At 40.6% G+C, this 14521-nt stretch overlaps 1 pseudogene; it reads left to right on the forward strand.

Moving 5' to 3' along the window:
* The first annotated feature begins 241 nt into the window (after positions 1-241).
* On the forward strand, positions 242-1637 carry LOC110301667 (annotated as a pseudogene).
* The last annotated feature ends 12884 nt before the right edge of the window (positions 1638-14521 follow it).

The raw sequence follows: 14521 nt of genomic DNA on the forward strand, positions 1-14521 counted from the left end.
CCAGATTGTCCTATGTGGCATTAAGATTTTAACAAAAGACAAAAAAGTAAAAGGGACATGTTTTAGGAAGAAGGAGACCAGGGAACTATAAGGAGTATAACAGGGGGACAGTAGGCATAATTAAAGTTCACCATATACATAGCATCAAAATGGTACAATGAGACCCGTTATTGTATATAATGAATATATGCTAATAAAAAGTATCTTGAAAATGAGCCTTGCATTTTGGGTGGAAGCTATCACTGAGTGGCGGCGGCTGCTGATTGTGTTCTAAGGGTCGGAGTGGGGTCGACGTTTGCTCTACCGGAACAGCTTAGCCCATTCCTCCTTTTCCATTCCCTGTGGCGCGGAGAGTTGGGGCGGCGGCTGCGTCAGCAAGGGCGGTGGCGGCGGCAGCAGCTGCAGTGACATGTCCAGCATGAATCCCGAATATGATTATTTATTCAAGTTACTTCTGATTGGCGATTCTGGGGTTGGAAAGTCCTGCCTTCTCCTTAGGTTTGCAGATGATACGTATACGGAAAGCTACATCAGCACAATTGGTGTGGATTTCAAGATACGAACTATAGAGTTAGATGGGAAAACAATCAAGCTACAGATATGGGACACAGCAGGCCAGGAAAGATTTCGAACAATCACTTCCAGTTATTACTGAGGAGCCCATGGCATCATAGTTGTGTATGATGTGACAGATCAGGAGTCCTTCAATAACGTTAAACAGTGGCTGCAGGAGATAGATCGCTATGCCAGTGAAAATGTCAACAAGTTGTTGGTAGGGAACAAATGTGACCTGACCACAAAGAAAGTAGTAGACTACACAACAGCAAAGGAATTTGCAGATTCCCTTGGAATTCCATTTTTGGAAACCAGTGCTAAGAACGCAACGAATGTAGAACAGTCTTTCATGACGATGGCAGCTGAGATTAAAAAACGAATGGGTCCTGGAGCAACAGCTGGTGGTGCNGAGAAGTCCAATGTTAAAATCCAGAGCACTCCAGTCAAGCAGTCAGGTGGAGGCTGCTGCTAAAATCTGCCTCCGTCCTTTTCTCACAGCAATGAATTCGCAATCTGAACCCAAGTGAAAAAACAAAATTGCCTGAATTGTACTGTATGTAGCTGCACTACAACAGATTCTTACCGTTTCCACAAGGTCAGAGATTGTAAATGGTCAATACTGACTTTTTTTTTTATTCCCTTGACTCAAGACCGCTAACTTCATTTTCAGAACTGTTTTAAACCTTTGTGTGCTGGTTTATAAAATAATGTGTGTAATCCTTGTTGCTTTCCTGATACCAGATCGTTTCCCGTGGTTGGTTAGAATATATTTTGTTTTGATGTTTATATTGGCATGTTTAGATGTTGGGTTTAGTCTTCTGAAGATGAAGTTCAGCCATTTTGTATCACACAGCACAACCAGTGTCTGTCAGTTTCCATGCATAAAGTTTAGTGAGACGTTATATGTAAGATCTGATTTGCTAGTTCTTCCTGGTAGAGTTATAAATGGAAAGATTACACTATCTGATTAATAGTTTCTTCATACTCTGCATATAATTTGTGGCTGCAGAATATTGTAATTTGTTGCACACTATGTAACAAAACTGAAGATATGTTTAATAAATATTGTACTTATTGGAAGAAAAAAAAAAGAAAATGAGCCTTTATCTGAATTCCCAAGACAGCTCTGCCTCCAGGATTTAGAACTTGCCTTCCTATGATCTTGGACACTGACTGCAATTGAAGGTTTATCTAAGTGTCCACTTTGTGAGACACCATAAAACATTGTCTTAATCAGTTAGGCCATGTTACCCGCATTACCCAAACTGTATGGCTTAAGCAACAAAAAGTGTTCATTGTGATAAAGGAAGATGAAAAGTTCAAGGTCAAGGCACATGATGACACAGATGCTGGTGAGGAATCTCTTCGTGTCTTGGGGACATCTGCCTCCTTGTTGTGTTCTAACATAGACTGAACAAGAGCACACTTTGGACACCAATCCCAAACACAGTCACAGTAAAACTTAGGGATTTATTGCATGTGGATTTTATGGAGCACAATTCAGGAGCACAATACACACAAGATTAAACTAGACCAAATTCTCTATGCACGTTCAAAACAGTGGCAGAAGTGACATCCACTGCTTGTTAAACACTGTCACCAAATATGGCTAGTATTTAGGATCATTGTAGAAAGTAATGTTGCCCACTATGTATGAGAGGAAATTAGAGGCCTGTGGTGGAAATAACCTTCCAAAGCCACATAACCACAGAGTGACAGAGTAAGAACGCACTCATGTCTGCACAAACTCAAGATGGGGCAGGAGTCCTCAGTCCTCTCTTCTTTCCTTCACAGATACATCTGAGTTTGTTTGGGCTTTGTGTTTTGTTTTGGGTTTATTAAGTTTTTGTTTTGGTGTGTGTGTGTGTGTGTGTGTGTGTGTGTGTGTGTGTGTGTGTGTGTCTGAGTCTGTGTTATGTATGTGCTTATGTATTTAAGTATGGTATCATTAGAGCCAGATGGTTTTAATATGTGAGTGTTGTATATGTGTATCTGGGTAGGCACATAACTTAGCTCATCTTTGTGTATGTAGAGAAACCAGAAGAGGTCTCCAGTGTTCTGCTCTATCCTAGTCTTCCTGTTTCTTTGAGATGGGAGCTCTCACTTAACTGAGAGCTGGGCTTTTTACATGAGTGCTGGATTCTGAATGGCTTTATGCTTGTGCAGCACGTGCTCTTATCTTAAACACTGAGCAGTCTCTGTGGCCCCATATCTAGGACAATTGTAGAGCTGATAGGGTGTCAAATACTTATCAGCTATGATCGGGTGCTAAGGGAGCACACAGTTATTGCCTATATATCTACATACACCTGTAAAGACAGAAGGGAAGCCAACTGGTTCTAATGGTACTTTGGTTTGCTATGAGCACATTTTACAGTATTGAGCCTCCTCCATTCATCCTCACATTCTTTGAAACTCCACATTCTGCTTTATGAACACCAGCTGTTAAACTAATCTAACATCACATTTGCCTTTCCTTTTGTCTTCCTTTGTTTAACACTCATTTCAGCTTGAATTCAGATGTTTAACAGATATTGTCCAGCCCTCTTTGAGGTAGCAAGTGTCCAGGGCACTTCAAATACATCAAAAAACAAACAGCAAATTATCCTGTAATTCTGTATCTTATAAGGGAAACAAATATATAATAGATGAAAAAATAAGTGAACTGGGTATTGTGTGGACCTTACCATAAGAACTATGGAAAATAAAAACTAAGGAAATATAAGTGCATTCAGAAGTGAGTGGGGTGTTCATTGTATGCCTCTTTGAAAAGATAACAACTGTGCAGAAATACAACAATGTAATACACATCTGGAGGAATAAGATTCCAAACAAAAGACATGTGTAAGAAAACAAGCCTCACATTTAAGCAAAAGCAAGGACCATAGTGGTTCATGGGCAGAGCAAGCTGCAAATGTGTCTAAGAATTATTGGAGGGCAGAGATAATGAAAGATTCATGGGTCATCATGAGGAATAAATCAAAAGGGAACTCATTTCACAAATCACAGCAGAATGATGACAAGGATCAGATTCTAGTGTTTAAAGGATCGTGCTAGCTGCTATACAGAATGAGGACAGTAACAAAGGCTTTATAATGACACAAGAGAAGTTTGATGGCTTGGACCAAAGTGGAAGTCCTGGTGATGAGGAGAACAGACTAGATTTTGTGTCTGTTTAGAAAATCAGAGAAACTCATGTACTGACCCAGCTCTGCATCAGTATGAGCCAAGTGACAGAAGTGGTTCAGACACTCAAATCCTCATGCATAGCCACACTTCCATCTGACTTGCTGATTGAGGCAACTTTATAGGCTTAAGAACTGGTGAGTCTGGGACAAATAGGCAGGGTGTGCCAGGCTAAACACTTTCCATCTCACCAGTGAGGGAGAACACATAATGGAATATAGATAATGAGTTCAACTCTAAAATGAATGACTCTGTGGGCAATGGGTGATCCTACACTAGGATGATCCCTAAAGAGGAATGTAACAGTTTTACAGTTGCCTGCATTCCTCAGCAGTTAGGGTACCTGATTTAACACATCCTTAATGAACAGAAACAGTGTTCTAAACATTCTCTGAGACACTGGGATCCACGAGGCAAGCTGCTCCTGTCACTTAACCTTGGGAAGGATTCCTGTGTGATTCTTTCATGGAAGGTATATTGAACTTAGGAATGACAAGAGCAGATTAAGGGGCTGACTGAACATGAAGCATGTGTCTACAGCTGAACCTTGGGAAAGGTAAAGAGAGTTGGAGTACAGCTGGGCTACTAGAACTATGTTTTCTGCCTTTGAGGATGAAGGCCTGGCAATGAAAGACAGGGCCTGACAGAGTCGGTGTCTTATTTCTGGCACTCCCCTGCAAGGAGCCAAAGCTATATGTGTTGTTAAAAATAATCAACAGGTCAGGCCCTCCGTGCTTACAGATCTTAGATGGATGAATAGGTTGCAGTCATAAGTTCTTGGGCTTTCCCACCATAAGCACTCAAAGTATGTGTTCTGCTGGCCAAGAGCTCACAGAGACTAGATGTGTGTGAGGTCAGTGGCATTCGCAAGAGTCCTGCTATGGTGAGGGCAACAGTATAGATGTCTTGAAAAGGAACTGGCATGACAGCCACATGGTGTTGTTACTTGGTGATGAGATTTGACAGCCTGAGATATCAGAGGAACATCAAAATCAAATAGGAGAGATCTGATGCCCTCTTAAAATAGTGTCATAACGTCCAGCTCATTTTTTGAATGAGTATTTTTTAATATTATTATTAGGTATTTTCATTTACATTTCAAATGCTATCCCAAAAGTCCCCTATACCCTCCCCCCCCACTCCCCTACCCACCCACTCCCACTTCTTGGCCCTGGCATTCCGCTGTACTGGGGCATATAAAGTTTGCAAGATGAAGGGGCCTCTCTTCCCAGTGATGGCCAACTAGGCCATCTTCTGCTACATACACAGCTAGAGACATGAGCTTTGGGGGTACTGGTTAGTTCATATTGTTGTTCTACCTATAGGGTTGCAGATCCCTTCAGCTCCTTGGGTACTTTCTCTAGCTCCTCCATTGGGGGCCCTATGTTCCATCCAATAGCTGACTGTGAGCATCCACTTCTGTGTTTGTCAGGCAAAGGCATAGCCTCACAGACAGCTATATCAGGGTCCTTTCAGCAAAATCTTGCTGGCATGTGAGATGGTGTCTGCATTTGCCCCTTCTTAGAATTGGGAACAAAACACCCATGGAAGGAGTTACAGAGACAAANTTTGGAGCTGAGACGAAAGGATGAATGAGTATTGTTAAGTGGGTTTAAATACTTTGGTTATGGTGCTTTTCACTGCTGTGGGAAGCAGAGTTCTGAGACAGCTCCAAGATCCTTGCACAGTTATTCAGTCAAACACCAACATAGTGCTGCTGTGAGGGACTGTATATACCTAATCTTAAACCAGGGGACATTGAGACAATAGGAGAATCCTTGCCAGGCATAAGCTACTCAGCCCGTAGATGCTTGTTTTCTCCTGGTAGAGAGGGTTCATTCAGAAAAGAGTCCCTGCAGTTCACTTTGTGGGTAGAAGGAGTCACATCCTTGCAATTAGGAGCCAACAACATCCCAAGCTGAAAGAAAAAAAAATCTGTGAGGACCTAAGTCTTTCAACCATGTAGAAGTGAATTCTTTTAACAACCAGAATGCACTTGGAAGTAAGGGTTCCCATGAGCCTCAGGAAAGCACCACAAAATTGCCAACACTCTGATTTCAATCTGTGAGACCTAGAGCAGAGAATAGAACTATGACATGGCTGAACTTCAGTGCTAGAGAATTATGCACTTATAAATGGGCTTTTAAAACTACTAAACTTGTGGCAAGTACAGAAACCAAATGCATGCTTTTAAATAAATTAATTGGACTCCAATATAATGTTGAAATACGACAATTATTCTCTGAATGGATCCTGTCTTCACCTGAATCCTTTTTTTTCCTTAACATACTTCTTATAGTGAAAGTATATAACAAATTTTGAGATTTCCTAAAGTACGTTTTCCCTCACCTTTACTGCTTGCTCTGATCACAAGAGATCATTTCCACTATGAAGTTAAGATGTAGAAGGAAAAAAACACAGTCAAAGATGACTTTAATAAAAGCCACAATTTATTATGAAACCTTTGGGAGCCTTCCGGTCACCATCTGCACCAGAGAGCTAAGGCTGTTCCACAGCACTCTGTACACAGGTCTTGCAATAAGGGAGCTGGTCTCCCAGGAGTGCTTTGACTCCCAGGCTAAGAGATGAGAGCTCCACTTTCTCTCCAATAACTGTTCAAAGCGGAACAGGCCAGGAACACACAGGGCACAGAAACAGTGGAATAGTTGGGACAGGATACTTCCAGTACCCATCTGCACCCGGGAGCTGGGGTTATTCCACAACCCTCTGTACACAGGTCCCTCCAGAAGAATGCTTATCTTCCAAGAGTGCTGCCACAAGCTTACAGGCCAACAGAAGAGATAAGCTCCAGCCATAGAGAGTAAGACTAACACCAGAGATAACTAAATGGTGAAAGGCAAGCACAAGAACCTTGCCAACAGAAACCAAGGCCATTTGGCAACATCAGAACCCAGTTCTCCCAGCAGAGCAAATCCTGGATAACCCAGCATACCAGAAAGGCAAGATTTGTATTTAAAAACACACCACATGATGCTGAGAGAGGACTTTAAGAAGGATGAAAATAGCTCCCTTAAAGAATACAGGGGAACAATACTTCAGTACTTCTCAAAAGGGGAAACAAAATACCCATGGAAGGAGTTACAGAGACTAAGTGTGAAGCAGAGACTGAAGAAATGACCATAGAAGACTGCCCCACCTGGGGATCTATCCCATAAACAACCACCAAACCCAGACACTATTGTGGATGCCAACAAGTGCTTGTTGACAGGAGCCTGATATACCTGTCTCCTGAGAGGCTCTGCCAGTGCCTGACAAATACAGAAGTGGATGCTCACAGCCATCCATTGGACTGAGCACAGATTCCCCAATGAAGGAGCTAGAGAAAGAACCCAAGGAGCTGAAGGGGTTTGCAGCCCCATAGGAGGAACAACAATATGAACTAACCATTATCTATAGAACTCCCTGGGATCAAACCACCAACTAGAGAGTACACATGGATGGACCCTGCATATGTAGCAGAGAATGGCCTTGTTGGACATCAATGGGAGGAGAGGCCCTTGGTCCTATGAAGGCTCTCTGTCCCAGTATAGGGGAATGCCAGGGCCAGGAAGCAGGAGTGTGTGAGTTGGTGAGAACAGGGAGGGGGAAGGAAAACAAATTTACACAAGACCTCTCCATAAACCCAGCTCTTCAAAGGAAAATAAATGGAAACCTCCAACACAAAGAGGGAAACAAAACCCTAGAAAAAGCAAGAAAATCTTTTAAGATAATCTTATTTTAACAAATGAAAAAAAATGATAGCCACATAAACATAATTTAAACTATAACAACAACAAAAAACAGGAAGCAGCAATCATTTTTTCTTAATATCTCTTAATATCAATGGACTCAATTCCCCAATAAAAAGACATAGACTAACATACTGGATATGTAAACAGACCCAGCATTTTGCCACATACAGAAAACCCAACTCAGTGACAAAGACAGACACTACCTCAGAGTAAACCGCTGACAAACAATTCTCCAAGCAAATGGTCCCAAGAAACAGACTGGAGTAGCCATCCTAATATTGAATAAAATTGACTTTCAACCTAAAGTTATCAAAAAAATAAATAAGGAAAGACAGTTCCTACTCATCAAAGGAAAAAAATCTACTAAGATGAACTCTCAATTCTGAACAGCTATGCCCCTAATGCAATGGCAGACACATTCATAAAGGAAACTTTACTAGAGCTCAAAGCACACATTGCACCTCACACAGTAATAGTTGGAGATATCAACACCCCACTCCCATCAATGGACACAACATGGCAAAAGAAAATAAACAGAGATACAGTGAAACTAAGAGAAGTTATGAACCAAATGGATTTAACAGATATCCATAGAACATTTTATCCTAAAACAAAAGAATATACCTTCTTCTCAGCATCTCATGGTACCTTCTCCAAAATTGAGCATATAATTGGTCACAAAACAGGCCTTAACAGATACAAGAAGATTGAAATAATCCCATGCATCCTATCAAATGACCACAGACTAAGGCTGATGTTCAATTATAACAAAAACAATAGAAAGCCAACATATATACACACATATGAAGCTAAACAACACTCTACTTAATGATAACTTGGTCAAGGAAGAAATAATGAAAGAAATTAAAGACTTTATAGAATTTAATGAAAATGAAGCCACCACATACCAAACTTCTGGGGCACAATGAAAACAGTGCTAAGAGGAAAACTCAAGGCTCTGGGTGCCTCCAATAAGAAACTGGAGAGAGCATAAACTAGGAGCTTGATAGCACATCTGAAAGCTCTAGAACAAAAAGAAGCAAATTCACCCAAAAGGAGTAGATGGCAGGAAAAAAAATCAAACTCAGGACTAAAATCAACCAAGTAGAAACAAAAAGACTATACAAATAATCAACCAAACCAGGACCTGGTTCTTTGAGAATATTAACAAGGTAGATAAACCCTTAGCCAGACTAACAAGAGGGCAAAGAGTCAGTATCCAAATCAAGGAAATCAGAAATGAAAAGGGAGACATAACAACAGAAACCAAGGAAATCCAAAAAATCATCAGATCCTACTACAAAAGCCTAAACTCAACAAAACTGGAAAATCTGGATGAAATGAACAATTTTCTAGACAGATACCCAGTACCAATGTTAAACCAGGATCAGATAAACAATTTAATAAGTACCATAACCCCTAAAGAAATAAAAGCAGTCATTAATAGTGTCCCAACCAAAAAGAAGTCCAGGATCAGAAGGGTTTAGTGCAGAGTTCTATTAGACTTTCAAAGAACACCTAATACCAATAGTTTTCAAACTATTCCACAAAATATAAACAGAAGCAATTGGGTAGCAATTGGGTCTATGAAGCCACAATTACTCTGATACCTAAACGACACAAAGACCCAACAAAGAAAGAGAACTTCAGACCAATTTCCCTTATGAATATCATTACAAAAATACTCAATAAAATTCTTGCAAACTGAATCCAAGAACACATCAAAATGAACATCCACCATGGTCAAGTAGGCTTCATCCCAGGGATGTAGGGATGGTTCAATATACGGAAATCCATCAACAAAATCCACTATATAAACAAACTCAAAGAAAAAACCCACATGACTTTTCATTAAATGCTGAGAAAGAATTTGAAAAAGTCCAACAACCCCTTGTGAAAAAAGTCTTAGAAAGATCAGGAATTCAAGGCCAATACCTAAACATAGTAAAAGCAACATACAGCAATATCAAACTAAATATCAAATAGCCAATATCAAACTAAATGGAGAGAAACGAAGCAATTCCACTAAAATCAGTGACTAAACAAGGCCACTCATTCTCTATTCAATATAGTACTCGAAGTCCTAGCCAGACAATTAGAAAACAAAAGAAGGTCAAAGGGATTCAAATTGGAAAGGAATAAGTCAAACTATCACTATGTGCAGATGATATGATAGTATACTTAAGTGACTCCAAAAATTCCACCAGAGAACTCCTAAACCTGAAAAACAACTTCAGCAAAATGGCTGGGTATAAAATTAACTCAAACAAATCAGTGGCCTTCTGCTACTCAAAGGATAAACAGGCTGAGAAAGAAATTAGGGAAAACAACATCTTTCACAATAGTCACAAATAATATTTTGGTGTGACTCTAACTGAACAAGATTAAGATCTGTATGACAAGAACTTCAAGTCTCTGAAGAAAGAAATCAAAGAAGATTTCAGAAGATGGAAAGATCTCCCATGCTCATAAATTGGCAGGATTAATATAGTAAAAAATGGCTATATTGCCGAAAGCAATCAACAGATTCGATGCAATCCCCATCAAAATTCCAACTTAATTCTTCATAGAGTTAGAAAGAGCAAGTTGCAAATTCATCTGGAATAACAAAAAACCCAGGATAGTGAAAACTATTCTCAACAAAAAAAGAACATCTGGTGGAATCACCATGCCTGACCTCAAGCTGTACTACAGAGCAATCGTGATAAAAACTGCATGGGGTTGGTACAATGGCAGGCAGGTAGATCAATGGAATAGAACTGAAGTCCCTGAAATGAACCCACACACCTATAGTCACTTGGTCTTTGACAAAGCAGCTAAAACCATCCAGTGGGAAAAAGGCAGCATTTTCAACAAATGGTGCTGATTCAGCTGGCAGTTAGCATGCAAATTGATCCATTCTTTTTTTTTTTTATTATTACATATTTTCCTCAATTACATTTCCAATGCTATCCCAAAAGTCCCCCATAGCGCCCCCCACTTCCCTACCCACCCATTCCCATTCTTTTGGCCCTGGCATTCCCCTATATTGGGGCATATAAAGTTTGCAAGTCCAATGGGCCTCTCTTTCCAGTGATGGCCGAATAGGCCAAATTGATCCATTCTTATCTCCTTGCACAAAGCTCAAGTTCAAGTGGATCAAGGACTTCCACATAAAACTAGATACCCTGAAACTAATAGAAAAGAAAGTGGGAAAGAACCTCGGAGCACATATGCACGAGGGAAATTTTCCTGAACAGAACACCAATGGCTTATGCTGTAAGATCAAAACTTGACAAATGGAACCTCATAAAATTGCAAAGCTTCTGTATGTAAGGCACAGGACACTGTCAATAGGACAAAATGGCAACCAACAGATGGGGGAAAGATCTTTAACAATCCTACATCCTGTAGAAGGCTAATATCCAATATGTACAAAGAACTCAAGAAGTTAGACTCCCGAAAATCAAATAATTCTATTAAAAATGGGGTACAGAGCTAAACAAAGAATTTTCAACTGAGGAATATCAAATGGCCGAGAAGCACCTAAAGAATGTTTAACATCCTTAGTCATCAGGGAAATGCAAATCAAAACAACACTGAGATTCCATTTCACACCAGTCAGAATGGATAAGATCAAAAACTCAAGTGAGAGCAGATGCTGGAGAGGATGCAGAGAAAGAGGAACACTCCTCCATTGCTGGTGGGATTGCAAGCTGGTACAACCACTCTGGAAATCAATCTGGCAGTTCCTCAGAAAATTGGACATAGTACTACCCGAGGACCCAGCTATACCACTCCTGGGCATATACCCAGAAAATGCCCCAACATGTAATAAGGACACATGCTCCAGTATGTTCACAGAAGCCTTATTTATAATAGCCAGAAGCTGCAAAGAAACCAGATGTCCTTCAACAGAGGAATGGATAGAGAAAATGTGGTGCATTTTCACAATGGAGTACTACTCAGCTATTAAAAAGAATGAATTCATGAAATTCTTAAGCAAATGGATGGGACTAGAAAATATCATCCTGAGAGAAGTAACCCAATCACAAAAGAACACACATGATATGCACTCACTGATAAGTAGAAATTAGCCCAGAATCTCAGAATACCCAAGATACAATTCAAAGACCACATGAAGCTCAAGAAGGAAAACCAAAGTGTGGAAACTTCAGTCCTTCTTAGAAGGAGGAACAAAATACCCATGGGAGGAGATACAGAGACAAAGTGTGGAGAGAGACTGAAGAAAAGACTGTCCAGAGACTGCCCCACTTGGGGATCCATTCCATATACAGTTACCAAAGGCAGACACTATTGTGGATGCCAACAAGTGTTTGCTGACAGGAGCCTGATATACCTGTCTCCTGAGAGGCTCTGCCAGTGCCTGACAAATACAGAGGAGGATGCTTTCAGCCAACCATTGGACTGAGCACAGGTTCCCCAATGAAGGAGCTAGAGAAAGGACCCAAGGAGAGCTGAAGGGGTTTGCATCCCCATAGAATGAACCACAATATGAACCAACCAGTATCTCCAGAGCTCCCAGGGACTAAACTACCAAGCAAGAAGTACACATGGAGGGACCCATGGCTCCAGCCACATATGTAGCAGATGTTGGCTTTGTAAGACATCAATGGAAGGAGAGGCCATTGGTCTTGTGAAGTCTCAATGCCCCCACATAGTGGAATGCCAGAACAGGGAAGTAGGAGTAGGTGGGGAGGTGAGCAGAAGAAGGGGGATGGGATAGAGGGTTTGGGAAGGGAAAAGAGGAAAAGGGATAACATTTGAAATGTAAATAAAGAAAATATTTAATATAAATAAATAAATAAATACCACTGTGAATGTACTGTTTGCCTCTGATAGTTTATTCCTAATTGATCCATTCCACTTAAACTACTGCTTCAGTTTCCTGCCTTACTAATATAGGTAGTCCAGAGCTGAAATTTTAAAAATAATGTCTATGTTATTAGATTTCTGTACTACTTTATCAGAAATTATCAGAAACAAAATGCTGTAAAAGTCTTTCCAGATCTCAAATGGAAAGGAGTACTTAAAAATGTAATATTATGTCTCAGAAAAAGAAAGGAAATCAATGCCCAATGGTCAAACTCAAGATCTTACAACTTTAAATACCCTGTTCAATTCTTAAGTATTAGCTGACACTGCACAAATTGCTAAGCAATGCAGAGTGTTGAACACATTTATACATTCCAAGTTTTTAAAGTTTCTGTTGGTGGTAATTAGAAAATGACAATGGGAAGGAGCCATGTCCCTTGTTTTTAAAAAAAAAAAAAAGTAAGCATTTGCTAAGTGAAATCTACATCTCACCTCCTGTTTATCACTTTCAGGTAAGGATGAAAATAAAGGGATTAAGCATATGCCTGGAGCCAGAAGAAACTAACTTCTGTTTTCTTTGAGACAGAAATTTCAGAGACAGAGTCCATACTCTAGGGTTACCACTTAATACATTATCTGTCATTGGTTACAAGATAATGAGGCTCCTCAATTAACCCAACAACATGAGAAGGTAGTAAACACATGCATTTTCTAGGGAAATTCCCAGCCCAGCCAGGAAGACCCTGGGATTCCTCAGCTTCTAAGCAGTTCTCAGAGTCCTATAATCTTATGGCAATAGCAATCAGTCTAAAGTCTATGTAGCTAAAGCTTGTGTAGACTTAGGTGGGATACTTGGGAGCCAATGACAGAATCTTCTTTACATGGTGAGAGTAATTTGTAGTTACTTGACTGAAGATTACTGAAGTAACTCAAGTGTGTCCCAGAACTAGTGATGAACACAATTGTGATTATCTGTCTCTGTTGTAGGAACAGGGCCACCCAGAGCCCAAGCCTCACAACCCATCAAACTACAGTGGCAGATATGAAGTACTGTCCTCTGGAAATGAGTGTGAAGAAGTCTAACTATGGGGTTTAGAGAAATGTGTCCATCCTTGTGACTGAGAGCAGAAGATAAGTGGAGACATGTTGAGAGGTTATCTTGTATGTTGTATGGATACATCACCTGTCGATTAAGAAGCCTATGTCATAGGCAGGAAATGGGGAGTGGGACACCTAGAAGGAGAAAGAATTCTGGAATAGAGCCAGAGATCAACTCAGAAAACAAACAGCAGGTGACCAGCCACATGGCAGATGGTAGTTTAAAATAGATGAATTATTTTAAGTTATATCTAGTCAGAGAAGAGTCTTCTCTGGTCAGCATATTTGTAAATATATTTTGAGTCTAAGTCTTATTTCTGAGAACATGGGGCTGGGAGGAAGAACAGGACCGGAATTTGTATAGATGGTGTCCAACCACTGCACCGAACCAAACAAACCTGAGATGACTTTCTGGATATGCTGACTCTGTCTCTTTAAGAAAAGAGGCCAAAAAGAAGAGGAGGAAATGGAGGAAGAGGAGGGATAGAGGAAGAGGAAGAAGAGGAAGAGGAAAAGGTGCTCTAAAACTTTTTTTACAAAAGAGGGCCCCTGCTTATTAGAAAGATGCTTCTAGTGAGAAAGGAGGCCTGTAAATCACAGACAGCACGTGGGAACCTCACCGATCTGCCATGGGCCTAACAGCCCATTTCAGGTCCACACCACTGAAGGCTAAAATCTATGCACACGCAACAGTCAGATCGCAGAAGCACTGACTGCCCGTGCAGGAGCTCCAGGCAGAGGTTTAGGAGAACTGTAAAGGCTGCGGCCCTATCCTGCCGTGTCCGGCCCTGTCCTGCCGTGGACACACTACTTTAATGGAGTGGGCAGAGGCCAGAGTCACTGGCCAACCAAGCATGGCAGGACACATGGGCTTTACACTGTCTCCAGACAAGAGACCCTGGACACTAGTCCAGGACTAGTCAAAGCCTGAACAGCAGAATGGCCTAGGGGCTCCCACAACACAATAAAGTCAGGGCAAGACCCTCTGTTAATAGATACAGCTTGCAAACAGCAGTCTAGGATTCAAAATGACACTTTTTTTTTCCTTAAAAGTACTATATAGGTTTTTGCTTAATAATAATTTAAAATGCCCTTAGTAATTTAAAAATAAATGC

Source organism: Mus caroli, chromosome 9 (genome assembly GCF_900094665.2).
Source record: "Mus caroli chromosome 9, CAROLI_EIJ_v1.1, whole genome shotgun sequence".
NCBI classification, from domain to species: domain Eukaryota; kingdom Metazoa; phylum Chordata; class Mammalia; order Rodentia; family Muridae; genus Mus; species Mus caroli.